Here is a 27,177-nt window from a genome sequence, read left to right as displayed (position 1 = left end):
AGCCTCACCCCCTCCCTGTTTCACACAGGCTTAGTCCTATTGATGACTTCTCTGATGAGTTGATCACGGGATTTAACAGCTTGCCTCCCAGGAATGCGCTGACAATATATGGGGAACAAGGAAGAACAAGAGCCAAAATGTTTGAGAAAGGAAACCAACGTTGCAGGAATGGAGAACGAAGCTGATGGACTATGCAGAACTCGATAAACTGACTGGGAAGATCAGATATCAACGAGATCAAAAATTCATCGAGGACTGGGGAAAATTAACAGAATACTGGGAAAGTATAAGTGATAACGGAATAACGTTAGTGGCATTTAGAGAAGCTCTGTAATAAAATAAGAAATATTGTAAAAAAGCAAAATATAAGAGGGAGGTAGGTATAAAGGCAATACAAAATTTGGAAATGTGTATTTAAAGAAACTAGAATTTGAATGATTGGCAGAGAAGCCGAAGGAAGTCAAAAACCGAAAAGTTCAACAGAAATTATAATGTGGTATGATTGTATGGGAAACTAATAAAATATAAAAAAAGAGAAAGGAAATCTTACTGACCGTATGATTAGCTACAAATGCTTTCCAAATTTACTCCAGTATGCTACTGGTGCAGGCATTCAGATATTATCATAAAAGTATCTCTAAGCTTCTTTTTCTAATAGCAAGGATTTGCTTAACTCAAAATGCCTTCCCTGGTCATCATCCACATCATGGGTAGGCAAACTAAGGCCCAGGGGCCGGATCCGGCCCAATCGCCTTCTAAATCTGGCCCCCGGACAGTCCGGGAATCAGCGTGTTTTTACTTGAGTAAAACGTGTCCTTTTATTTCAAATGCATCTCTGGGTTATTTGTGGGGCATAGGAAGTTGTTCTTTTTCTCTTTTTTTCAAAATATAGTCCGGCCCTCCACATGGTCTGAGGGACGTGGACCGGCCCCCTGCTGAAAAAGTTTGCTGACCCCTGATCCACATCCTCCTAGCTATGGGGGCCAAGATGCTGGTCCATCTCTCCCTCTACAGTAAAAGTGGGGCTGAAGGAGTCCCAAATACCTGGCTTACATTTTGCTTGCACCAGGCTAGCATCCAATCAACAACACCAAAAACCTTGCATTTTCACTTGCCAACAGGAAAAGGATATCCAAAAAGGTGGCTCTGTTTGTTCTGTAGCAGCAAAATTACATCGGCCTATTTAAAAATTCTTGTAGCTGGTTGCTGTAATTTTTGTATTTATTATTTTCCTTCTTCTCCACCCCCCACCCCAAATACCTTATGTGAAATCTTGCCTGGAGAACTTAAACACTTGGGTAGTATTTGGGTTTGTCCCAAATAATAGGGAACAACGGGGTTTTTCCTACACAGGCATTTAAGTCTCTGGCCAACATTATAAGACAAGTGAAAAAGGCATTCAGTAAAAAAAATCAAGTCTGTTCTTGGGATCACCAACGTAGCTCCAAGGGCGCTACAAGACCCATTAAGACCCCCCAGCCCCTACCAATTTTTAACAACGAACTAGGGTCTTTTGGCTTAGGGGAGGGTTGGCTGATATGCGCTGCCTGCTTTCTAATGCTTTTTATTTGTTTTGCGGGGTGTAGGTGTTTTAGGGTTGGGGGGTTCTGGGCATTCCCAGTTCTTCCTCCTCCAAAAACTAGGTGCATATTATAGTCTGGTGCATCCTATAGAGCGAAAAATATGGTACTTTTTCTGAATGCCCTTCCCTGGTTGAGGATTCACCTTTCCCCTCCTTTTCAACCTTATCTCAGCCTTCAAAGAGAACAGGGAATGGCTGGGTTAACGTCTTTATGGTGATTCTTGTATAAATAATGCTGCGTTGTGTCTTGGGAGAAGCTCTATGAAAACAGACAGTGTATGTGTGTGTGTGCATATATATATATTTATATATATGAAAAAGCAACAGAAGATGACAAATAAGTCTTTTGCACAACTGGCAACAACCCAAAGAGGCAGGTCCTAAAGTGGAGTATGGCTTCTTACTGTGAAGGAAACGTCTACTGATCTGCTTTAAATTATTCTGAAGATGACCAGGTTGCATTTCAACATGTTGGAACAGGTGAACTCTGCATTGCCCTAGTGTAGGGTTTGCAGACACAAAAATTGTTTTAGTTGCCATATTTCAAGAGGTAACATACAGAACTGCTTGCACACAAAATTTTTATATATATTTAAAAACCCAAAATCCCGAACAATTGCTTTAAAATGTAAAATTGCCCCTGGATGGGCATGTAGGACCCCAAAAAGAGGATATTTCTGGGAATTCCTGGATGTTTGGCAACCCTATCCCTAGTGCCACACCTGCATGGCCGGAGGGTTGCTCTCTTCCAGTAGGTGAGGTGGTGGCTGTGATGATCTCAAAACTCTGAGGTTGTCAATTTGGCGCATTAGTGGCACAATGGTCAGTTCAGAGCAGACCAAACAAGTTGCTATGGGCAGCTGTAGAGATTCTACGGGGAGGAGAGCAGTGTGAATGGCAATGAACCACACGGCACGATGAGCATGTTATGTGGGGCCAGCTCGCTTCTGAGGGCATAAATGCCAATTTCGACAAGCACAGAATCTCCCTTCTTCTCTGAGCCATCCTTCCCTTTCCTCATTGCAATTTGTTGGCTTGGATTTGTCCATTGTACAGGAACATGCCCGCATGTTGCCAGTCCTCTATGCCAACTTCTCCACAAGAGGCTGTGTGTCTGTTCACCTCCCTCCCTTTTAACTCTTGCAAGTCTGGTTCTGGTCCTGAAAGCCAGGCCAAATCTGCAGCAGCTCCTCTGGCCCGTAGTGATGCACCACCACCACCTTGGAGAACTTGCACTTCTCATACTTGACTTTGTACACATTGAAGAGACCCCAGGGGCTTTCTGTCACACTGATGCCCAGCTCATGCAGGCAGATTCCCATGAAGACATCTTCATTGTTAATGACCCTGATGGTCTTTGCTACCTGATAGATCTTCTTGGCCAGATCCGCAGAGAACACATACCCTGGGCCTGCGCAGAAGGGCGGGTAGGTCTCATTGGGGTACACCTCCCATGGCACATACCACTTGTTGGCCTTTTCACGCACTGGCTTTGTTTTCCAGTAGATGTGACCTGTCATGTAGTTCTTCTTGGGTGGCAGGTGAGGCTGCAGCAGGTGGGACACCATGTAGTTCACATTGAGAAAGATGTCACTGTCTGCCTTCACCACGTAGGTGGCATTGGGGCAGAACTTGCTTATCCACTCCATGCCCATCAGAGTCTTCAGGGTAAGGTTGTTGTAGGTATCCAGGAAGTCCTGCTGAATAATGTCTTTGTGGATGAAACTCTCCTCTTCCAAAAGGGCCTGGAGCGGGTATCCAAATTTTGGGTGGACACCCGTCAAAAAGAGACGAAGAATGGAAACCCCAGGCACTGAGTTTTCGTTGCCCCACGTCTGCCGGATGGCCTGCCTCGTGGCAAAATCCTGGGGCTCAGTTATCACCAGCAGGATCAAGAAAGGGCTCCTCTCCAGGCATTTCTTTGGCTCATTGAGAAGGAACTTATAATCAGTGGAATAGACAACCTCCAAGGGATGCCGCTTGGCCACTGGTTGTGGTGGTGGGGAAATCAGACCAGAGGGCTTGGTCTCCTTTGTCCTCTCCAGTGCAGATTCCCACTTGTTCTTTGCAACAAGTAGGAAAAGTAAAATAGAGCAGAAGAGGACCACAGTGGGCAAATTCTGCAGCTTGGTCATGAGCATCTTCCTGGCACCTTCACTTGCAGACTGTACGTGGGTGGGGGAGAGATCCTGGCCAGTTCTGGCCTGTTTCCAAAGACAACCTGCAAAAGAGAAGCCCAGTGAAAGGAAGATGAATTCTGTTCTCTCTCTCTCTCTCTCTCTCTCTCTCTCTCTCTCTCTCTCTCTCTGTGTGTGTGTGTGTGTGTTTGCACGCACACAAGGGGAGCTTTAGGGATCAGGGTGTGTGCCTGGAGAATCAGTCTGCCAACTGCCAACACACTCAAACCCTGCTCATAACACCTGCCTTCTTGCCCTTGCAGTCTGTTTCTGGAAGGAAAATATGCACTCTCAGGGACTGGCATTAATCACTCAACCCATCTATTTACAGTAACTGGATACAATAAGTGTTAAACTATAAGCCAGACCAGCTTCCTGATGAGGTGATCACCTGGGTGATGAGCCATTAAAGGAAAACAAAGGGAAGGGGCTCTGTCTGAGACAGCAAATGGGTGGGGCCCCTCAATCAGCCTCCCCCAGCTAGAAAGACAAAGTTAAAGTTTGGGGGACTGTGGTGTGAACTAGAGGAAAAGCTGCAGGCTGGAAAGGCACAGAGGCAGAACATGATGTTTGATTTCTGCTGGGATCCACAAGCTGTGGCTACGGGAGAAACAATAACTCCATCATAGGCTCAGGTTATATATATATATGTACGTGTCAATTAACCAAATAAAGACCACACAGTCTCCACTGTGCCTCACTTCCAAAAGGAAACACAAACTCTGGGTAAAGTGCCCAACTGGGTGTGTGCCAGGGTGTCTGGTAAGCTGAAGAGCTCGCACTGATGAAACAATTACCATTGTGCTACATGGAATTCCTCCCTGTATTTCCAAATTAGGCCAAATGATGATGATGATTATTATTATTATTATTATTATTATTATTATTATTCCTCTACAATCGTTATCTTGACATACATATTCTGGGTGGGAACAGGATTTTACTTGCACTGGTGTAGTGATCAGGTGGGATTGCTATGAGGAATTATAACAAATATAGAGTAAGCCATCTGTGTCAGCAATGAAAGCATTGCATTGACTGGGTTTAAACTATTTTGATATGATTCTTGATCAATCTACACCTCTGCATCCCTGTTCCATTTCTCTCTCTTCACAAGTCACGTGCACACTTAGACAGGCAGGCGTCCTGGGTCCTCAAAGATAATGGGCAGTTTCATCAATGTAGCTTTCTTATATATTAATCTTAGGATGTTAATCTTAGGGCCAGGAAACAGGTTTCACATTAAGGTGATAATGGTCACTGTCCTCCTGGCCATCCTTCTTATCATGTGTACTGATTGTTTATGACCTCCGGGGTTGCTGAATATGCTCCTTTGTTGTTTTCATTCATTTACTCCAAAGTATGCATGCCTAACTAGTTTTTATAGTTTAACTTTGTCCCCACTTGGAGTTTGTTTAAATGCTCAGAGGAAATCTGATTGGTTCTTACAGCACTGTGTAAAGGATTCTTTTGCTAATAAAATGGCCTGGTGAGGGGTGTGAGGTACGCACTTCCTCCGAGAGCCTTGTGTTTTATTTTAATCAGGGTCCAGTCCTTTCCTTTGGCCTCAGAACGCAACACACTGGCAAAGCCTGAAAGTGTATTAGCATAGTGGTTCTACCATCTTTGTGCTGGTGCAGCCCCTGTGTTGGTGGCTCAAAGGGGTGGAGGTGGAGACATGGTGGAGTTGGCGCAGAGCTCAGTCATGGAGTTACGCTTGCTCAGAGCTTTCTCCCTCCCCCTGCCTTGCTGGCATAAAGCTACAAAAGGTCGGGTACCTGTTAGAACATTCTCTTTAAAATCAATGGGCTGCTCTCCTCTCCATCTCAGGACAGGAGTCCAAATAGTAATAGTTCAATCAATCCACACCCCTTTCCCTTTTCATTTTGGTTAATATCCACCCTGAAGAGAAGAATTCTGATGAACTTAGAAGCTTGCTCATTACTTTCAATCCATATTAATAAAGGAGCTTTGCTGCTGTCGCTCTTTGGGTTTTATCTCGTGGGCCGCCATGGACCAATAGGTGTGCCTGTATTGCTTTCAGATTCATAGTGATTAATATGTTCTCTTCTCTGGTACCTCGGGTTACATACGCTTCAGGTTACATACGCTTCAGGTTAAAGACTCCACTAACCCAGAAATAGTACCTCGGGTTAAGAACATTGCTTCAGGATGAGAACAGAAATCTTGCTCCGGCAGCACGGCAGCAGCAGGAGGCCCCATTAGCTAAAGTGGTGCTTCAGGTTAAGAACAGTTTCAGGTTAAGAACGGACCTCAGGAACGAATTAAGTACTTAATCCGAGGTATCACTGTATTCATGTTATTTGTTTAAAAGGTTGGGGTTTTTTTGCAGCTCAGTAAACTGGAGGCTCTACTCTTGTTTCAAGAACTTGTTAACCCTATTGTTAAATATAGTTTTTGATAAACTACTTATAGGTCTTAATTACTTGTGAGCGTTTTGCTGAGATCCTTTGCTGCCCTTGCCCTTCTCCAGACTTCAGTCTTGGCTCCAGTACAGATTGAGCTGACTTGCCTGTTCTGCTTCTCCACCAGAAGAAGAAACAGCTTTCTGCTGAATATGGAGAAATGGTCCAGGCACACCTGCGCTTTCTTTTGGGTGGTTCCACGTCTTTTTACTTTCTTTTTTGCAATTTTGCCAAAAAGCTCAACAAACAACTTCCCCTCAACAAAAATTCAGCAGCTGCCCCCGCCCCCAAAAATTCAACAACTGCCGCCCCCCAAAGCCACTTCAGCAACTTTTGTGTCCTGATTTTCACTGTTTGAAATATGGCAACCTTAGACTAGGTCTCCTCCATAGACAGTATAAAAACACAAGGGGCTGCCATATGAGAGACAGAGCGATCAGCCCTCAGCTCACTCACCTGCATACATCTCCTTGTCACCTTTGGTGACCAAGCAAATGGTTAAATAAATACATGCCTGCTCTGCTTTGCCATTATCAATTTCAAAGGAAATCTCATTCAGTGCTCCAGGTATTTGTTCTCTCCCTCCTTGAGGGCCTTTCTACCCCTCTCCCATTCTCTTCTCTGAGGTGCTTTTTGCGGCATCTCAGGTGAGCACTTACCTGCCCGAGGTGCTGTTCACTCAAGGTTGCCACCTGCCTTTGTCAGCTGCAATTTACCTTTCCCTGGAAGGGTGTGGCACAAAAGGAAGGGACAACGCCTACCTCATGCAGCTAAAACAGAGGGGAGGGAGCAGGGATTCTGCTTCCAAGAGAGTCTTTTTTCCAGGACCATTGAAGCACCTGGAAGGACTCACCACCTGCATGTCAATCCCATGCTGAATCTCTCTCTCTCACACACACACACCAAAAAAGAAGAACATGCCCCTCAGAACCCAAAGCCAAACACAAGAACAAGATGAAAGGGATACATTTATTTTATACAAATGTATTTTATATAAATGATTATTTTATATAAATTATATACATGTGCCAATGGGTGTTATCATAATGCATATCTTCCTTCATTTCTCCAAATAGGGATTTATTTATTCATTTATTTATTTACCATCATCATCATTATTATTATTACTATTACTATTCTATTTATACCCTGATCTGGGTGGTTTCCAAATAATAATAATAATAATAATAATAATAATAAACATTAAACACAAAATATATGTGTGGATGAAATTTACTTTGGAAGAGAAGTTAACTAATGAACAATTAGGATTAAAAGACTGCACCCAGCTTCCGTTTATGCCAATTTCAAGATTTTTTAAAATAATGATCTTGACCTGAACTCTAGTTGAACTTCGACATAGCACACGGTGAGATTGAACTAGACTTAAAATGGAGGTTAAACCTGAGAAGATTATAAGGTTAAGAGTAGTTTAAATTTTCCTTATGGGGAAAAAGACTGGACTGACTCTCTGGAAACTATCTCACTTCTGTGAAAGAGTTTCAGGATCTATTTGACTGTTGAAGACGTTCAACTTAATGTGTGACAACCATGCTCAGGGAAAATATATATTTCTTTGCCTTATTGTCTTATTACTGTGCTACATGTGTCCTGTTGCTAAGAAAGCATGTTGCTATGTGCCTTTTCGCTATGCGTCTTAAGAAAATACAATTACTGCTGTGTTTGCATTCTGAGGTTGGAAATGGCAGAAGAAAAAATCTCATTGTTTAAGCAAACCAGCCAGGCCACAATGCAAGAGAATATAATATATGAATTGTATGGTTTGTTGTTAGATTTTAAAAGAGAACTGTTTGATCAGTTGAAGTGAGGCATCTGAGAAAATAAACACTGAAGGGGAAAGATGGACATATGAAGATCTGTTAGTTAGAAATGAATCCGGGTGGAGAATCAGACCATATGAAGAAATAAAAAATAAGTTGACTGGCTGGATTCAATATCACCAAATTAACTCCATGTGGACGGAAGATAAAAAGATTGGGATAAATGAGAAGAAATCTAGATTTCAGATTGAAATAATAGAAGGAAGAACAAAATTACTATCAAAAATGTATAACCAGTTACTTGAGTGGGACACCAAAGAGGAGGAAGTGAAGGAGGTGATGGTGAAGTGGGCAGTGGACTTGGGTTATAATATAGAGTTTGACAAATGGAAGGCTTTATGGTGTAAAGGTATGAACTTCACGGCATGTACAACACTCAAGGAGAACATGTATAAGATGATGTACAGATGGTACATGACGCCGGTAAAATTGGATAAAATTTATAAAACAGGTGATAAAATGTGTTGGAAATGCAAGAGTAAGGAGGGCGACTTTATACATATGTGGTGGTCATGTGAGACACTTAAAAAATTTTGGGAATCTATCTATAATGAATTTTAAAAAGTCCTCAAATACACCTTTAGCAAAAAACCTGAAGCTTTCCTCCTGGGGATAATTGGCGAAGAAATCAAAAAGGAAGATAAAACATTTTTTCAATATGCAACAGTGTCTGCCAGAACCCTCATAGCACAGTATTGGAAAACGTCTAAAATCCCAACGATAATAGAGTGGCAATCTAAACTATTTGACTATTTAGAACTGGCAAAATTGACACAGAAAATAAGAAATAAAAAAAGTACAAAAATAATGAATGGGATAAATTTAAGTTATATATGGAAACAGAAATAAAAGGAAAATAAAAATGTTGATAAAAAAGAAATATATATTTGAAAAATCACAGTAGGTATGAGATAACGCTTACTACATAAAAATTGCTTGAAAAATGAGACACTGCGGATAAAAAATATGATAACTTTATTCCGAAATCGAGATAAAGGGAAGTCGATGAGTGTTTGTCAATGTAAGTTGAGTTGTCTATGTTTTTATGTATTACATGTTTCGTTTTTCCTTTTTTTCTTTTTTTCTTTTTTCTTGGCTGTGTAAGTATGTTTGTGATATGTATGATATGTATGTATGTTAAAAAGCAATAAAAAATATTTTTTAAAAAATGAAGTGAGGCATCTGATCAAGACTTGTATTTTAAAATGAGCTTAAAAAATATATTTACAGATGCTTGTGTGTTTCATGCCAGGCATAAAGCAGCTGGCTGGGTGCTTTGGCAGTTATTTGTCTTCCTGCTCAGAGGCCCCTCTGATTTATAACAGTAGCAGGAGACACGTTTCTCAAAGTTGTAAAAGGAAATTACAGGCTGGGAGCAAAAGGTCATACTGACCATAAATAAATATTACAGAATACAATCAAGCTGCAAAAACACAATTAAGAGTTGGCAAATAGTGAGATTTATTGGTTAACAGAAAACAATACTAGGTGCCTCCCATTAGACTTGAGCCATATTTTCATAAGGTTAAAGGGCAAGAGCTAATAGAAAAAGCAGCTGGCTTGAAAGGGGGGGTATAAATTTAAGGGGTTGCTTTTGGAAAGTGTTTTTACTAAGTTCCTTTTTACTTTGAAAAGGCCTTTGCTTCTAAAATCTATATATGTTATGTACGAAATATATTGGCTTAAATGTAATTATGCAAAGGATTTAGAAAGTAATAACTGTTAGATTCTTATGTTAGATTCTTATTTCATTGATGGTGTGTGAGAAGGTGAACCCAAGATCTCTGTTTAAGATAAAAAATTAAAACCATTAGCCATCTGTTTTGGAGTGAATAGGGCAATAGGGCAATAGGGCAAAGATGATCTGATAATTAAGGTGCCTTGTTGAGGCAAATGTAAGATATATGGCTACTTGTCTGCCATTTATGGATAGAAGGAAATATAGCTCTTTGTCTCCCATAAAAGGTAATAGGAAATGGGTGTATCTTTTATGATTGGTTCTAGCAAACAGCCAATAGGAATTTCAACCAGGCTGATTGGACAGAGGCAGCCAAAGGAGGAGCAAGGGGGCTGGGCTGAGGAAATATAAGTGCTGGCCATCAGGGCTAGAGTGGGCAGAGCTTTGGTAACCATATACCACTGTGTCTCTCATTTATTTGTCTGACAAATAAATTATTATTTTAATTTCTCTATTGCTGCGTTGAATATTTCATTCCAGCTAAGCGTTAACCACAAGCAGGGTGCAAAAGAAGGAAGGTGTTAACAAAGCAGCTGTTAAAATTCCGGAAAATACTAATTTAATGTCAGATGCTGTGGGACAATTAATAGAAGCGAATGCACAAAATACCAAGGCAGGAAGGGGAGAGGGACAAAGCTTGAGGAAAATGCAAGGGAAGGTAAGAGTGCTCCAAAATAAAAATGGTACCTCATGTGAAATGATCTGGGAGGCTCTGACTGTGATAGAGAAGAAACAGGAAGGGAGGCCAAAAAGGATAAAAGGTTTATGTAGTTGCAATGTAAAATAATTAAGTAGGCCTGGGAAAAGATTGGAAAGGAATGTGTAAAATGATTGTTGTTAAAAAAAACCCCTGAAGTTATTATATTGAGATGTATAGGTTTTGATGGACTTATTCAACGAAAGTCTTTGTTCCTGTACTTAAGAGTGGACGCCAGGCCAAGACCAGTCAGTTCCTACAGGAAGAAGCCTCTGCCTAAGAAGATAAAGAAGATTGGCAAAATAAACTATTGAACTATGTAGGACAAATCAGTTAACTTGAAACCCTAGAAAGAAAAGAAGACTTTGAATTAAAAGGGGAGGGGCAAATGTTTAATGCATATTTTTTAAGCTTGGTGTATAGATTTTTGGAGGGACGCGGGTGGTGCTGTGGGTTAAACCACAGAGCCTAGGACTTGCCTATCAGAAGGTCGGCGGTTTGAATCCCCGCGACGGAGTGAGCTCCCGTTGCTCGGTCCCTGCTCCTGCCCACCTAGCAGTACGAAAGCATGTCAAAGTGCAAGTAGATAAATAGGTACTGCTCCAGCAGGAAGGTAAACAGCGTTTCCATGCACTGCTCTGGTTCGCCAAAAGCGGCTTAGTGATGCTGTACACCAGCTCCCTTGGCCAATAAAGTGAGATAAGTGCTGCAACCCCAGAGTTGGCCACGACTGGACCTAATGGTCAGGGGTCCCTTTACCTTTACCTATAGATTTTTACGTTAGCATAACTTCTAAAAGTTCTAAACTTCTAAAAGTCACTTGTAACAAGATGAAGGTTTAAAATTGGATTATTAAGAATATAAGGTTTTTAAGGACGTGCGTGAACGAGTACTAAACAATGGAAGCAAGAGGGGGAGTGGAGGGAAGTCAGGCAAAATCATGGTTAAAAAATCTGTTTATTGTTGTTATTTTTATTGTTTATTTTTGGAAAATTAATAAAATGTTACCCTCCCCCAAAAAACTTCCTTATACTGGGCTGCCTTCAGATGTCTTCTAAAGTTGTCAGTTACAGTGGTACCTTGGTTTTTGAGTGTCTCGGAAGCAGAACGTTTCGGTTTTCAAACGCCAAAAACTCAGAAGTAAATGCTTCCGTTTTCGAATGCGCCTCGGAAGTTAAACGGCTTCCACTGTGTTTTTTAAATTTTCTCCATTGACTTTGCAGACTGCAAAGTCTGCAACCTTAGCACTTCAGTTGAACGGTCTTCCGAAATGTATTGCGTTCAACAACTGAACTACCACTGTACTTATCTCCTTGGCTCAGGGGTCGCATAACTCCATACCCTCCAACATTTCTCTGATGAAAATAGGGATGTCTTAAGGAAAAGGGGGACATTCCAAGATCAAATCAGAAACCAGGATGGCTTCTGTAAATCCGGGAATGTCCCTGGAAAATATGAACATAGCTGAGGTTCTGCATAATGCTGTATCCCAAAGCAATCATAATATGAAATTATACATTCCAAACAAGTTGTGCTTGAAAAGACCAGGATAGGTAATAGAATTGGAGGTGCCCATTACTCAGCAGCAAAACAAATATGACGTTATGCAAGCAATGAAAATTTGTCTGAAGCAAAGGGCAAGAAGATGCCATCTTCCACTTCATGTATAAAAGCTCAGCAGACCATTGAGTCTGATTTACACATCCTCCATTGCACCTTGAGGTCAGTGGCCCAGTTTAGTGTGTGCAGGACAGGCTGCCCAGCGTACAAACACAGAGAGCTTTCTCCACTAACAGACCCTCCATATTTCCGCCTGAGGCAGCTGCCTCACTCTTTCCTCATGGCAGGGCTGGCCTTACTCTTGAGTCAGATGTGCAAAATACAACAAAGGGGTAAATAAGCCCACCTGTTTATTCCCTCCCCCCAGTAGATGTTATTAAAGCTTAAAGGAACGTATACAAATGTTAATATCAACTTCAAAATAACTTTTTACAATGCAAAAAAGCATGAAAAACCCTAATCTAAATAAAAACAAAAATAAAGGAAGAAGAAAGAAAAAGAGAGTGTGTGTGAAGGGGAAGGATTCTGATTCTGCATATGTCAGGTATATATATATATATATACTCTTTTTCTTTCTTCTTCCTTTATTTTTGTTTTTATTTAGATTAGGGTTTTTCATGCTTTTTTGCATTGTAAAAAGTTATTTTGAAGTTGATATTAACATTTGTATACGTTCCTTTAAGCTTTAATAACATATAACATATGTTAATAACATATATATGTTATTATAATAACATACACACACACACACACACACACACACACATATATATATATATATATATATATATATATATATATATATATAATATTCAAAACATGCAAAACACTGCAGCATTCTTAGAGTCCTTTGGAGGGTATTTCTCTAAGTGCTCTGAAACCTCAGAGGTCACTTGGTAAAAATGGGTTGGTTGAGGATCCAGCTGAAACCAATCCTACCTTGAAGCACACTAAAAATCAATTAACCACCACTTTCCGGAACAAAGAGCTGCCCAGTTTTCAATATTGAGGATGAGAGACTGCATCAAGTGGAGAAACTGGAGCATCACCTGAGTTTCTCAGACCCTCCAAGTGTCCCTATGTTCCAGGGACGTCCCTGATTTAGAAAAGCCATCCTGGTTTCTGATTTTATCCCAGAATGTCCTGCTTTTCCTTAGGATGTCCCTATTTTCATTGTAGATATGTTGGAGAGGATGGAGTTATCCAACTGCCGAGCCATCTGAAGGCAATTCTGTATATGGAAGGTTTTTTGTGGGGTATAAATAGTAAAATTATCGTTATGGAATGGGACGTCCCTATTTTCATCAGAGAAATGTTGGAGGGTATGATTTCGGCCAGTTTTCAACCTCTAGTCACCCCCACAAGAGTTAGGGTACACTTTCTCTGTGGCTTGGCTGAAAGAATAAAGACACTAATGTGAGATGAAGTAAGATGTGATTCATTTAAACATATACCAGTAATTCTCCCGGACCAGAACACATTCGTTTACCAATGTGAGGTTTATTATGCAAACACCACATTCAAGACAATAAAAATATAATAAAACATTTGTTCTTGCTTCCTGTACTTGCCCTAATTGGCAGACTATATTTGGCCACAGAATACCTTTAACGCAAAACGAAGCAATTACGAGTCCTGCCTCATAATGGGGTGAGAGTTCCATAGTTTGAAGTGAAGAAGTACTAAATCTTCCAACATTCAGCTTCACTGAAAGTCCACAAGTTCAAATGTTATTAGAGAGGCATAAAAGGCTTTGTCAATCTGCTTTCTCTATGCCAGTGTTTCCCAACCGGTGTTCCGCGGCACACTAGTGTGCCGCGAGACGTTGCCTGGTGTGCCGCGGGAAAAATTAAAAAATTCGAAAGATATCCGGAGAGGCGGCCTTCAGGCGAGTTTTAATTTTAATTTTCCTTCTCCCACTTAATGCCCCACGCTCGCCCGAGCAGCTTGCAGTCCTCGGTAACCACGGCGACCCGAGGGAGGGGAGGGAACAGGGAAGTCGAGGGCGGCGGCGAGCCGCGATGATGTCAGTGGGCCGCGCCGCCTCGCCCTGGCACGGTGTGAGAGCCCCGGCTAGTGGCGCGAGCTTCGGAATAAGTGGGATCCGCGTGCGCGAGACCGAGATCGCGGGTAAGGAGCTCAGCCCTGGGCAGGAGGAAGCGGGGCCGCGCGTGCGGGCCACATCCCCACAGAGAGCGAGCCTCCCCCGGCCCACCATTCCGGGCAGGTCCACTTGCATGAGGGGGCGGCGATGGCGACGGCCGGCAGCTTGCCTGCAATGCCATCCCTCGAGCAGGCGAGGAGCCCGGAGGCTACCAGATGCGAGTCCTCTTTCCCACCCTGCTCGGGAGTCCAGAGCACTTGGTCGCATTCAGGATCTAGAGTGGGGAAGCGGGGCTTGTGTCTGGGCTGGACACATTGGGCTGCCTGTGCTGCTCGACCTGCGGGGAGAAATCAGGGTGGGAGTCACGACCGTGAGGCAGGGCTGCCAAGTGTGGCAGAAGAGGACACGGCCGTCGCACCTGTCCTTAGGTAGGAGCTTCTTCCGTGTCGACCTGCTGCCCTAAAGTCTTGGCTTTTTTCTTGGCTTTTTGGCGGTTGGCACAGAAGGAAGGCAAGGAGGAGGGGAAAAAATTGAAACTTACACTTTCGTGCGTCCCTCCCGGCGTGACGCTGCGCGCTGACGTCACGGGGCTGTAATGGTGGTGTGCCTTGAGATTTTTTTTTCATGAAACAAGTGTGCCTTTGCCCAAAAAAGGTTGGGAAACACTGCTCTATGCTAGAGGAAGTTTGAAAAAGATGGCCGCCGAACTAGCTGCAGAGTTCTGGAGGTTATCTGAGGCAAGTTCTTAAATTTGCTTTTTAAATAGGCTCGACACCGAGCCAACCTTTGAAACCCCTTTTATAATATATATTTTAACTCCTCCAGAGTTTTTAAATAGTTTTAATAGTTCTTTTAGCTGTTGCTTTTTTAAAAAAAAGCCCTTCTTGTTACCTTGTTATCTTAATGTCCGGAGGGTTTACTCCCCACGCTGCCACTCTCCTCAAGTCTGACCGACAATAAGGAAAACGGGTGACAGCTGATTTATTGCCAACTCCGTGTTATGCTCTGAACTATAAGCTATCAAACTACAAACAGCTATCCCAAATCTTGCTTCAATTTGGACCTTAGTCTACAGCTGGGTGGAGTTTCCGACTTCCTAAGAGACATAGTTTTTGAAAGAGGAAGAATAACCCCTGATTGGTAACAAAGATTTACAAATGGTACTTACTAGGAAGAAACGTAGGGACCTGGGGATAGTGACAAGCCCATTGTTCCAGGAGTGTTATGAGAAACAGAGTAAAATCACGCAATACTTTTCACATACAAGGGACAACGAGAATGGAAATGGAAATGAGCAAAAGATGGCTGAGATGGTTGAGTTGAAGCAGGATGAGGCCCTTCCTTTTCCCTCTGCTGCTCAAGATCACTCAACCTTCTCTAGAGGAATACAGGACTCGGAGAATAACAACCAAAATAGAAATACAATGAGCCTGGCCCATGAAATAGTCTTGGCTGAGATATTATCTTCAGAGTTACAGGAAGAAACCCGAAACTCCCAGAAATCCCAGACTTCATCTATGGGCTCCCAGACGGAAAACAATGACTGCTATCCTCAGGACTGGCTGCTCTCTATAAATCTGGATCTGGCAGCTATGAAAAAATATTTAACAATAACAAATGGGCTGCTCCTGACACTAGTGGAAAATTATCCCCTCCAAGCTAAAGGCTCAGAATTTCATGGTGTTGATCCACCAACCACCCCTCAAGAGCCAGAATATACAAAGCAACCAGCAACCAGCAAGTGCACACAAGGATCATCAGCGGAAAATCATTTACACCAAGGAAAGGACATAGGGTTGTATGTCTCTGTCCCCAAAACCGAATTTCCTATCGAAGTAAATCAAAAGAAGCGAGGCATCAGTAAGAGATCCCATAAGAAGAAAGCTGAAACTAAAAAGAAAAGTAAGAACATAAAAACTGCAAGGAAATCTGTTATAAACCGACGTGCATGTAAAGTATGTTGGAAAAGACTATATAAGCTGATCCCAACAAAATCAAAAACAAACTCTAACAAACCTGCTATACATGGCAGCAGAGAGAACAACAGTGTGGATCCAGAAAAAAAGATCCAGCTGAAGTCTTTGAAAGAAACACCATTGCTGCCTAACAAAACAAGTGAGGAAACGGAATCACTACCCGGGTGCTCTATGCTGAAACCTCAAGGATCCATAAATATTAAAGAAGACTCATCCCATACCATTGATTATGGCAGATCTCAAGATGAGCCAGTAGCAGGGCAAGATCTGTCCCAGGATAAAGGATGGAAACTGATACTGGCAGATAGGAAGCTAGCTTTTCTAAACTACCCGAAGCCAAAGGGCTTCCTTACAAAGGAAGAACGCTCGGTGCATTTTGTGAATACTTTAGATGATATGCTGCCAGGAAAAATAAAATTAAATGACATTACCTCAGTAGATTTCATATTCTACAATGGATACTCTCTGCGAGTGATTGCCTCCTTCAAAGATCAAAACTTGGCTAAAAATATATATAGATCAAGACATTTGCTGTTAAAGAAAAGGATAACGGTAACAAGATATTTTGAAAACAGCACATGTTTGAATTTGTTTCCTGATGATTTTACGACAGCTGAGATAAGATTTACTTGTAAACCAAAGGAGGAGAGAGGACACTCAAAAGACAAACTGGAACATACTGAGCAAGGGTCCTTGAAACTAAGACAGGAGATGAGACTGCCTAATGAGGGGACGGATAACTTCTATCCAGAAGAAAAGGCATTAATAAATCAGTTTGGATTGTTGCCTTTCCTTGCCCAATCTGAGATCTTGAGAAGATTGGAGACCCTTAGAAATAAGCTAACAGAGATGAATGCTCAGGAAAAAGTAAGAGAGAAAGAACCGGCAACGGACCAATTAAAGAAAGAGAACCTCTCTGGAAAAGCCAAGACAGACCCCATGAAAGATTACTCTTATAATACCTCTGCAACTGCAGAGATAAACCTGTTAACAACAGATCTAACACAGTGCGCAAGGGATAAACTATCATCTAAGAAGGAAACCATCCCTATGACAACCATGAAAGACTACCTCTATAATACCTCTGCAGCTGCAGAGATAAACCTGACAGCAACAGATCTAACACAGTGCGTAAGGGACAGCAACAATCTACCATCTAAGAAGGAAACCATCCCTATGACAACCACAACGCGCTCTTGGACCAGCATGAGATACCTGGATGAGGATGAACTTGGTATCAGTCAAATAGAACACCTCAAGGTAGATTCGCCAAAAAAAGGAGTACTGATCACTAATGTTAGCACGCTGCACCCTTCAATTGATTCCATTGAGTACCTGGGCGATAATACATCTATGGACATTGCCAAAATGAACGAAATTCAACCAATAGATAAAAAGATAGGCCCTAAAAATCTTTCAAAGGCAAATTGACTAAGATCAACTTTTGGCAAGACAACGTGCAACCTTGCCTTGCTAACTTGGAATATTGCAGGTTGGCAAAAGAGGGTTTCTGACCAATCCTTTGCTAAATATATCCAGAGACATGACATTGTGTTTCTCCAGGAGACCTGGAGCACAAGTGAAGTGGAGTTAAATGGCTTTTCTGCGTTCTCCCTCCCAGGTCTTTTAAGTACTAGAGGGGGGCGAGTTAAAGGTGGGTTAGTTACTTTAATCTCAACAAGGCTAAGGGCCATATTTAAAAAACTAGACCCACTAGACCATCTGGCCACAGCTGTGCAAGTACAGTGGAGGACCCACAGCTTGCTGCTGATTAACGTATACCTACCCCCACAAAGAGAGAAAAGACTGATAAGAAATACTTGGGCTCAGTTAGAACAGTATCTTGACAAACTATCAAATCAATTTCCTGATGCCTCTGTAGTGGTGGCAGGCGACCAAAATGCCAGAACTGGACAATCTGATGAGGCTTTGTATGCCCATTTCCATGAAACAGCCCCCATTATAGAGGAAGCCCACTCAATACCAGCTAGAATCTCAAAGGATAAAGGCTGCAATTATGCCGGCTTATGCCTATTACACTTGGTCAACAAGTTGGACTTGGTTATACTAAATGGCCGTACAGAGGGGGAGAAGGTCGGAGAATTCACATTTATATCTAACAATGGCGCCTCCACAATTGATTATATAATCGTGTCGTATGATCTTCAAAACAAAGTTCTGGAATGCAAAGTGGAGGAGCGCTTAGACAGTGACCATCTGCCATTAAGTGCACTCGTAGCTGCGGGAAAGGATTTATCCTGCGCTGAGAAAATCGAACATTCGAGCCCTACAGCTTTGGAGCTCAGATATTCTCGTATCAGATGGACAGATGAACTGCATAAGGAAATTTCAAGTAGGCTATGCTCAAAAGGAATTCCTCACTAAGAGAGAAAACCTTATAACTTCCTCAAGCCATGAATTAAAGATAAATTTATTTCAGGAGTTAATTTCACTCCTTCAAGATTCCCTGAAGGAAAAAAGGAACAGGTCAAGTAGGCAATCCTCAGTATATAAAAACTCCAAACCCTGGTTTGATCAAGAATGTCAGGACATGAAGCTAAACTTACTGAAAAAATACAAGAATTATAGATCTGCCAATTTACCCCAACTCCCCACGGTCTGGTTTGAAGATAAACGAAATTATAAAATCTTGATCAAAAACAAAAAACTCCTGGCACAGAAAAGAGAATGGAAATGCCTAATAGATGCATCCAGAGAGAGAGATTCGGCCACCTTCTGGAGACTGGTAGCAAATGGAGTGCGATCTACCTCCTCAGAAGTGGAGTATACTATACCTGCAGGGACTTGGGAGGCATTTTTCCAATCTTCATATTCAGCTCTGCCTTTGACACAGCCACTAATACAGTGTGCGGCAGGTGATGAGTGGCCTCCGGTGTCGGTTGCGGAGATCAGGAGGCTTATTCAGGCACTCAAACACAGAAAAGCCCCGGGAGCAGATAATATCTCTCCTGAGCTTCTCAAAGCCAATATTGACTGGTGGGCCCCAGTCCTTGCCACCCTATTCACCAGCATAGATCAAACAGCAATAATACCAGAGGACTGGGGATTGGCAATCATCGTTCCCATATTCAAGAAAGGCTGTAAACTTGATCCAGCCAATTACAGACCAATCAGTCTCTTAAGCATCATTAGCAAACTTTATGCAACTCACTTACGTGAAAAGTTTGCGGACTGGCTGGAACAGGAGCACATCCTAAAGGAAGCCCAGGCTGGTTTCAGGGCACATAGATCAACTCTAGACCAAGGACTGGTATTGCAACATCTAGTGGAGAAATACACCTCAAAGAAAGGAGGCTCCCTCTATGTAGCCTTTGTAGATTTCAAATCAGCTTTCGATTTGATACCCCGGCACAGACTTTGGGAAAAATTAAATGCCACAAACATCGATAGACGTCTTTTGCTTCTTATCCGTAGACTACATGAAAATACTCGGATCCGTGTTAGATGCGACCGTTATGGGAACCTATCAAAGGAAATCCAAAGTTTCCATGGTGTCAAGCAAGGCTGTGTTCTTGCCCCTATTCTATTTAACTTCTATATAAACTCCTTAGTCGGAAAGATGGAGGAAGCAAGCACTCATCCCCCAAACCTAAATAATATACCAATCCCAGTCCTTTTGTACGCAGATGATGCGGCACTTATTTCCTTCTCTTGTGTGGGTCTAAGAAAACTTTTACGAGCTCTTACAGAGTATTGCGAAGCTGAACACCTAATAATAAATTACACTAAATCAAAAATTATGGTGTTCTCCAAGAGAAAACTCCGACATAAATGGAAAATTAATAACCAACCTATTGAGCAAGTAACATCTTTTAGATATCTTGGAATAATTTTTGATGAGAAGGGATCTTGGTGCCATCAGATTAAGAATTCCATTGTAAATGCGCAAAGATCTTCCAGAGCTATCATAAGATTCTTTTACAGAAAAGGAGGTCAATATGTTCCTGCTGCCTCCCAGGTCTTTGTTGCAAAAATACTTCCACAATTGATGTATGGCACCCAGATATTTAATTGTCAAAAACTCAAGTCCCTGGAATCTGTACAAACTAAATTTTACCGCTCCCTACTAGGGTTACCTACCTGTGTCTCCAACACAGCCATCAGGCTGGAGGTAGGTCAACTCCCTATTAATGCCAGGATATGGATCCTGAAGATTCACTTCTGGCTAAAACTCATATTTTTCCCAGTGGGAGTGGCTCCATTGACTCTACTAGACCCGTTCCAGTCTAAATGGAGATTGTCGCTTTATGAAAAATTGAAGGGCCTGGGGCTTTCCCCACAAGAACTCATAGCCTCAGGTTTTGAAAAGGCTAAAAGGATGGTGAGCCAGCGAATAGGAGATGTAGAGCTTCAGGACCATATGAGCAAGATAGATAAATATCCAGCTATCCAAGATTATGGAAAAGGGTTTAATCTAACACCATATTTGCTGGATCTACAAATCGCAAAATACAGGCGGGCGTTTACCCTTACCAGATTTGATGTACTGCCATCTGCCTTACTAAAGGGCAGATACGAGGGCACACCCTATGCTGAACGAGTTTGCCCATGTGGTCTGAAAGAGGTGGAAACGGCTTCACATGTGTTGTTACACTGCGACCTTTACGGGGATATTAGGTCACTGTTTATCTCCCCTATCGTTCAGAAATTTCCAGGTCGATCTGAATCTCAGCGGCTGAAAATCCTACTAGGAGATAAAAACCCAGAAGTAACACTGAAAGTGGCCAAATTTTCTGCGGCTGCGATCAAGCGGAGGGCATTAGCTGTAAAAAAGTAAAAGACTTGACCCCTGGACAAGCCCCCCCATTTTTTAAGTCTATACATATACTGTAGTGCATATATGTGTATATATGTGTGTGTGTGTGGGTGTGTGTGCATATGTGTATTGCTTTTATGTATAATTTTACAATTTTTAATTGACACCATTATTCCCTTTGTAAACTATTGTTTTTTTATGTTTTTTCTGGTCTATGACCGTAATAAATTTATTCAAAATTTATTCACTGCTCTATGCTATGCATAATTTTTATAAACTGCTGGAAGGAGCAGGTCTACAGCTTGAGGGTACTTCTGAATTGGACCCTGTCACTCAGGAGCAATCACAATTAGTAAAACTTGGAATAATAAGGAAGAAATCTTGCAAGAATTGACATCTTCACTGTGGTGATGCATCCAAGGCAGGAGAGATTTAGATTCCCCCTAGTTTAGTGGTGGACATGTGAAAAGATGGGGGGGAAAGGGATATGATTTATAACGAATTGAAAAAAATATTTTAATATACCTTCCCCCCAAAAAAGAAGCTTTTCTGCTGGGGATGACAGGTGATGAATTAAGAAAGGCAGATCATAGACTATTTATGTACACCATGACTGCTGCCAGAATCTTAGTAGCCCAAAAATGGAAATACCAACACTAATGGAGTGGCAGACAAAAATGGTTGAATATGTAGAATTAGCAAAGCTGACCCACAGGATACGTAACCAGAGGAAACAAAGTTCAAAAAGGAATGGAGCAAATCTGTTGAATATATTAGGTAATAACTGTAGAAGTTTAAAGACTGTAGCAGGATTAAAATAAGTCTTGTAGAATGTAATTAAAAATCTGTGAAAGAGTAAATTAAATACGAAAGTCGGATGAAGGGAGGGAGGGAAGTCCACGTGGGATAGAGCGTGTAGTAAATAAGTAGAAATATGATTGTTTGAATTGTTTGTATATGTTATAGAAAATTCAATAAAAATGATTTTTTAAAAAAAGATTCCCCCTATTTTTCATTTTCTGTTTGCCCTGCCAGAGCAAGAGTGCAAAATTTATTTTCTTTACAGATACATGATACTTCAGTTATCAAAGGGAAACGTTGAAGCTAGCTAAGTTGCAAATCAGATTTTGCTTCATTAGTCTAATTCTCCCCAAACTTCAGGCATCATTTCCACTGGGTTGGACAAGAAAAGCAAAATTTCATGTGGGAACAAAGTGATTGTGTGGACTTTAACCTTGTATATCAACACTCCAAAACTTTACGTTGTGTTTTATTGATGCTGTTTAGGGTTCGATGGGAAGAGCAAGTAAATAGTGGATAAACAATAAAACAGTAGCCGGGTGATGTTCCTCCGGCCTCATGAGGAGCCTCTTCAGTGGGGCTGGGTGAGTGTGGGCCTCATCCCCTAGGCCACATGGACAGGGCTTTGCAGGGAACGGCCTCCACGCCTCACAGCCAGGCGATGTTCCTCCGGCCTCATGAAGGCAGCCTTTTTTAGGGAAGTTTTTCATGCCTGTTGTTTTAATATATTTTTAACCTTCTGTTGGAAGCTGCTCAGAGTGACTTGGGCAACCCAGCCAGATGGGTATGGTAGAAATAAGTAAATAAATAAATAAATAAATTCTGCCCAGCCAGATGGGCAGGGTAGAAATAATAGGGCTGGTGAGTGTGGGCCCTGCCCCCAGGCCAGGTGGAGAGGACTTTGCAGGGAATGGCCTTCACACACACAGCCGGGCGATGTTCTTCTGGCCTCATGAGGGGCCTCTTCAGTAGGGCTGGTGAGTTTGGGCCTCGCCCCCTAGGCCAAGTGGAAAGGGCCTTGCAGGGAGCGGCCTTCATGTCTCACAGCCAGGCGATACTTAAACGTTCGGAAAAAGTCAGAAGCCCAAGGCAGTATATGTTCCTTAACAACGTTTATTCAACATGGTCAGTGACAATGGCTCACTCATAGGAAAACAAAACCCAAACGCACAGGACTACGCAATAAAAGCCCCCACATGAACTGACCGTGGACAGTTGAAAGTGCATGCACTTACTTGCCATTAGAAAGTTCGTCTACCAACGCTTATACGATTGGTTAGAACGCGCCTTGTAACATAACAAGTGTTAAACCCAATACATAACAGCGATGTTCCTCTGGCCCCATGAGGAGCCTCTTTTATAGGGCTGGATGAGTGTGGGCCTTACCCCCTAGACCAGGTGGAAAGGGCCTTGTGGAGAGCAGCCTTCATGACTCACAACCGGGCGATGTTCCTCTGGCCTCATGAGGAGCCTCTTCAGTAGAACAGAGGAATGGGAGCTCACCCCTTCATGTGCATTCAAACTGCCAACCTTCTGACCAGAAGCCCAAGAGGCTCAGTGGTTTAGACTGTAGCCTTTCTAGGCCCTTTTAACCATGGGTAGGAAAGTGTTGCACCCGGGTAGGGACGAAAAGAGTCAAAACAACACCAAGTGGTTAAATCCAGAGAAAGAGCTTTATTCTGCCATCGGGGTGTGTGTGTGATAGATTCACAAAACAAGCACGAGTTCACAGCCATTTGCACAGAGTATTTATTCCCCTTCCAGTTCCCTCCCCTTTCTCCTCCTTCTGAAAAGTTCTGCCCCATGTGTCTCCTGAGCATGAACAGAAAGTTCCTGTCTCGGGACTATTTTGGACTCCTCCCAGGAAAGGGGGTGAGAAACCAAAGGGGGTAGGTGTTGGGATACTGCCAGGGAGACAAAGGCCATCATGTCCCCACGCTGCCTCTGGACGATCAACCGACCTCCCGTAGAAACGCAGTATCGGTCAATTAGTGACAAAAGCCTCAGAAATAGCTTTCCACATTCCAAGGACTGATGCACGCTCTATCAGCAGAGTTCGTACAACGAAAGGTGCACCCAGGAGAGCATTATTTACAACTTTATTCAGCGTTGGTCAGAACAAAGAAAAAACATGACTGCCTGCTTCGATGTCCAGGCGCAGAGAGAGAAAACAAAAGCATATACAAAACATAAACTTCCTGTGAACAGGAAATACGCAGGCTGTGACACAACAAACTGCTCCCTTTTTAAGGTGGAACGGAAATATCCTAACAGTAGGAACCTTGTGATTCAGGACGTTTCTTTTTCTCTTGCTCTATTGGCATAGTTTCTGGAAAGAAAGTTGCAATCTGGTTTAACAAGGCCACTGGCCTGAGAAACAAAAGACACTGTTCACAAAGACACTGTTCTCTACCTTGTTGCACAGAAAGATGCTGAACTAGAAACTTTAGTCCTGGGGGGGGGGGGACTTTGAGAGTGCTGTTTGAAAAGTGCTTGAGGCGAGGCTTTGAGGCCTGGCTGGGGGGGGGGGATTCACAAACAGTTTTAGGGTAACCTAACTGTTCCCACAGTGCAACGCATCTTCCTTTTCTAGACCAGATAGGAACCATCAGCCAGGATTGCCAGGCAAATGCCTTCTGTTGTCTCTATCCCAGAGAAGGTGCCTGCCTCAATTGTTCCTGCAACGTCCCAAAGATGGCTGTGGCATAGCTTCTCCCTGAAATACCCATGTGGACATCTATGGACATATATGTCACTGCACTTTTGTTTGAAGTGCTGCAACTCAGCAACCTAAACAGAGGAAGATGGAAACATTTTCTAGATTCCCTGTTTAGCATCATTATTTGCCGCTGAAGATGTTTCATGAAGCTTCTCACACATTGTGACAGACTCGAAAGCTCCTTTGAGGAAAAGAAACATTGGCAGTCGTGGAAGAGAAGTAAACGTGCTCCCACCTGATGCCTGATTTTGCCACTAGGTGTTGCTATGGCATCAGAAAATAGACTGCTCTTCTCGCCTCTTTCCCCCTTTAGGAAAATGCCCTCCATCAACTTACTTCAGTTTGTCTTGGATGCCCACATTTTTTAGGAAAGTGGTGGTTAATTGATTTTTAGTGTGCTTCAAGGTAGGATTGGTTCCAGCTGAATCCTCATCCTACCCATTTTTACCAAGTGACCTCTGAGGTGCCAGAGCACTTAGAGGAATACCCTCCAAAGGTCTCTAAGAATGCTGCAGTGTTTTGCAGACAAGCACGGATTCAAAAAATAATTGAGAAAGGTGTGCAAAATAGGCCTGGGCTGTGTGATGGATGAGCCCCAATGGATTTCAAGCCAGAATAAGCCCTAAATGAGGGGGGAGGGATTTGGTTCACAACAAACTTCTTATGAAGTAATTTGTTGTGTAGTCGTGTCCAACTCTTCGTGACCCCATGGACCAGACCACGCCAGGCACTCCTGTCTTCCACTGCCTCTCGCAGTTTGGTCAAACTCATGCTGGTAGCTTCAAGAACACGGTCCAACCATCTCATCCTCTGCCGTCCCCTTCTCCTTGTGCCCTCTATCTTTCCCAACACCAGGGTCTTTTCCAGGGAGTCTTCTCTTCTCGTGAGGTGGCCTCAGCTATTGGAGCCTCAGCTTCAGGATCTGTCCTTCCAGTGAGCACTCAGGGCTGATTTCCTTAAGAATGGATAGCTTATGAAGTAAAGTTCCCCATTATAAGGAACTTATTCTAGCCGGAAGTTGGTGGGCTTGAATTTGTGATATCTGGGTTTGTGGACCGAATAAAATATTGTTTTATAAGTGGAATAGTTGGGGTTACCTTGGAGCGCATGTTTTGAATATTTTTTTAATATAACTGACAGACGAATAATAATAATAATAATAATAATAATAACAATTTATTATTTATACCCGCCATCTGGCTGGGTTTCTCCAGACACTCGGGGCGGCTTCCAACAAAACACTAAAATAATAGTAACCTATTAAACATTAAAAGCTTCCCTAAACAGGGCTGCCTTTAGATGTCTTCTAAAAGTTTGGCAGTTATTTTTCTCTTTGACATCTGGTGGGAGGGCGTTCCACAGGGCGGGTGCCACTACTGAGAAGGCCCTCTGCCTGGTTCCCTGTAACTTGGCTTCTCGCAGCGAGGGAACCACCAGTAGAATCAGAATCTCTCCCTTTCACTCTCTCTCTCTTTTTCTTTTTCTTTCTTCTTCCTTTGTTTTTTATTTTAATTTAGATTAGAGTTTTTCATGCTTTTTTGCATTGTAAAAAGTTATTTTGTGGTTGATATCAACATTTGTACATGTTCTTTTAAGCTTTAATAAAATCTATTGGGGGTGGGGAATAAATGGGTGGGCTTATTTACCCTTTGTTGTATTTTGCACATCTGACTCAACAGTAATCAAGGCCCGCCCTGCCATGAGGAAAGAGGAAAGAGTGAGGATTTATTGTCTTTATTGCCCAGTAAAGTTGACTCAGAGGAATCAGTTCCAAATTCTGAGCAGTGCTTACAGAGCAGGCGCTCTCTGATATACAATTCTTAAGGCATGAATACGCATAAGCTTCTGTCCAATCCTAGAATTACACATTCTACTAATTACACATTCTACTACTACTCTAATTGCATATGCATTAGAGGCAGAACAAAGACTCTAAGTATCACCTTGCAGCACGTGAAGAAGAGTGGGCCTTATTATGCATACACTCTGGTTTGTGGTAAACAAGATAAGGAGTAAGGCATTTCCTGGTACCTTAAGGACAGAATTTTTCCTGATACAATGGGGCAACTCTTTATTGCAAAGGAAATTAGCTATAGGCCTTTGCTTCGATTGTAACTTTTATTTTGAGTCTATTCTGAGTCTAATTTAGGCCAATATTAGCAATGGATCGTCCTCTTCCTTTAGTCTTGATTTTTTTTTTTTAATATAATTTTTTATTGAGTTTATGAAATACAAAGTCCAACTTCCAGTTACAGATTTCCATAGATCTAGTGGACTTCCCCCATCTTCCGAACCCTGCATTCTCTGTACATTCAAAACATCAGCAATTTGTTAACTTATTTCAAACACAATAATGTATCTTTCATTTTATCGTGATATCTGGTCTCTAGGACATTGTAGTCCAAATCCTTAAACTTTTAATTTCAACACAATAAAGTTATTTCATTACACCACCTCTGGCTTCTTGTACCTTATTTTCCAATTCGAAAGTTTACAAATGCTGAAGCTATAGTTTCCTAAAAAGGAGCATTTTTTTAACATTCATACAACTTATAATGCTTTTTCAAATAGTCCTTAAATTTTTCCCAGACTTCCTCCGTTGCTTCTTCTCCCAAGTCTCGGATTCTGCCAGTCATCTCGGCCAGTTCCATATAGTCCATCAACTGCGTCTGCCATTCTTCCAGCGTGGGTAAATTTTGTGTCTTCCAGTGCTTTGCCATCAGGATCCTTGCTGCTGTGGTGGCGTACATAAAGAAAGTTCTATCTTTCTTGGCCACTC

At 42.2% G+C, this 27,177-nt stretch overlaps 3 pseudogenes across 6 annotated transcripts in view; 2 read left to right on the top strand and 1 right to left on the bottom strand.

Moving 5' to 3' along the window:
* Positions 1 to 27,177, top strand: part of LOC309360048 (beta-1,3-galactosyltransferase 1 pseudogene) — a 101,259-nt pseudogene that overhangs the window by 53,176 nt on the left and 20,906 nt on the right. The window contains exon 4 of one of the 3 annotated variants that reach the window (XR_014173417.1): positions 22,662 to 22,715. The exons of 1 other annotated variant lie outside the window; for it this stretch is intronic. The product of XR_014173417.1 is annotated as a beta-1,3-galactosyltransferase 1 pseudogene (transcript). Of the gene's footprint in view, positions 1 to 22,608; positions 22,716 to 27,177 lie in introns of those variants that run through there. One more of the 3 variants, XR_014173419.1, reaches the window with a different exon arrangement.
* The window catches only part of LOC309360052 (beta-1,3-galactosyltransferase 2 pseudogene), a 96,738-nt pseudogene that overhangs the window by 49,881 nt on the left and 19,680 nt on the right, over positions 1 to 27,177 (top strand). The window lies entirely within an intron of this gene.
* On the bottom strand, positions 1,863 to 22,714 carry LOC309360087 (beta-1,3-galactosyltransferase 2 pseudogene; annotated as a pseudogene). Of its 2 annotated transcripts, none has more exons than XR_014173420.1 (2): positions 6,845 to 7,012; positions 1,863 to 3,803 (listed from the first exon to the last, which is right to left on the bottom strand). The product of XR_014173420.1 is annotated as a beta-1,3-galactosyltransferase 2 pseudogene (transcript). The 2 variants fall into 2 exon arrangements; XR_014173418.1 differs by lacking the exon at positions 6,845 to 7,012 and adding an exon at positions 22,641 to 22,714 and having other exon boundaries at positions 1,879 to 3,803.

This window comes from Podarcis melisellensis (genome assembly GCF_964234715.1).
Source record: "Podarcis melisellensis genome assembly, chromosome: 17".
NCBI lineage: Eukaryota > Metazoa > Chordata > Lepidosauria > Squamata > Lacertidae > Podarcis > Podarcis melisellensis.
Note: the sequence above shows the minus strand (reverse complement) of the source record. Positions and strands in the feature narration are given on the sequence as shown.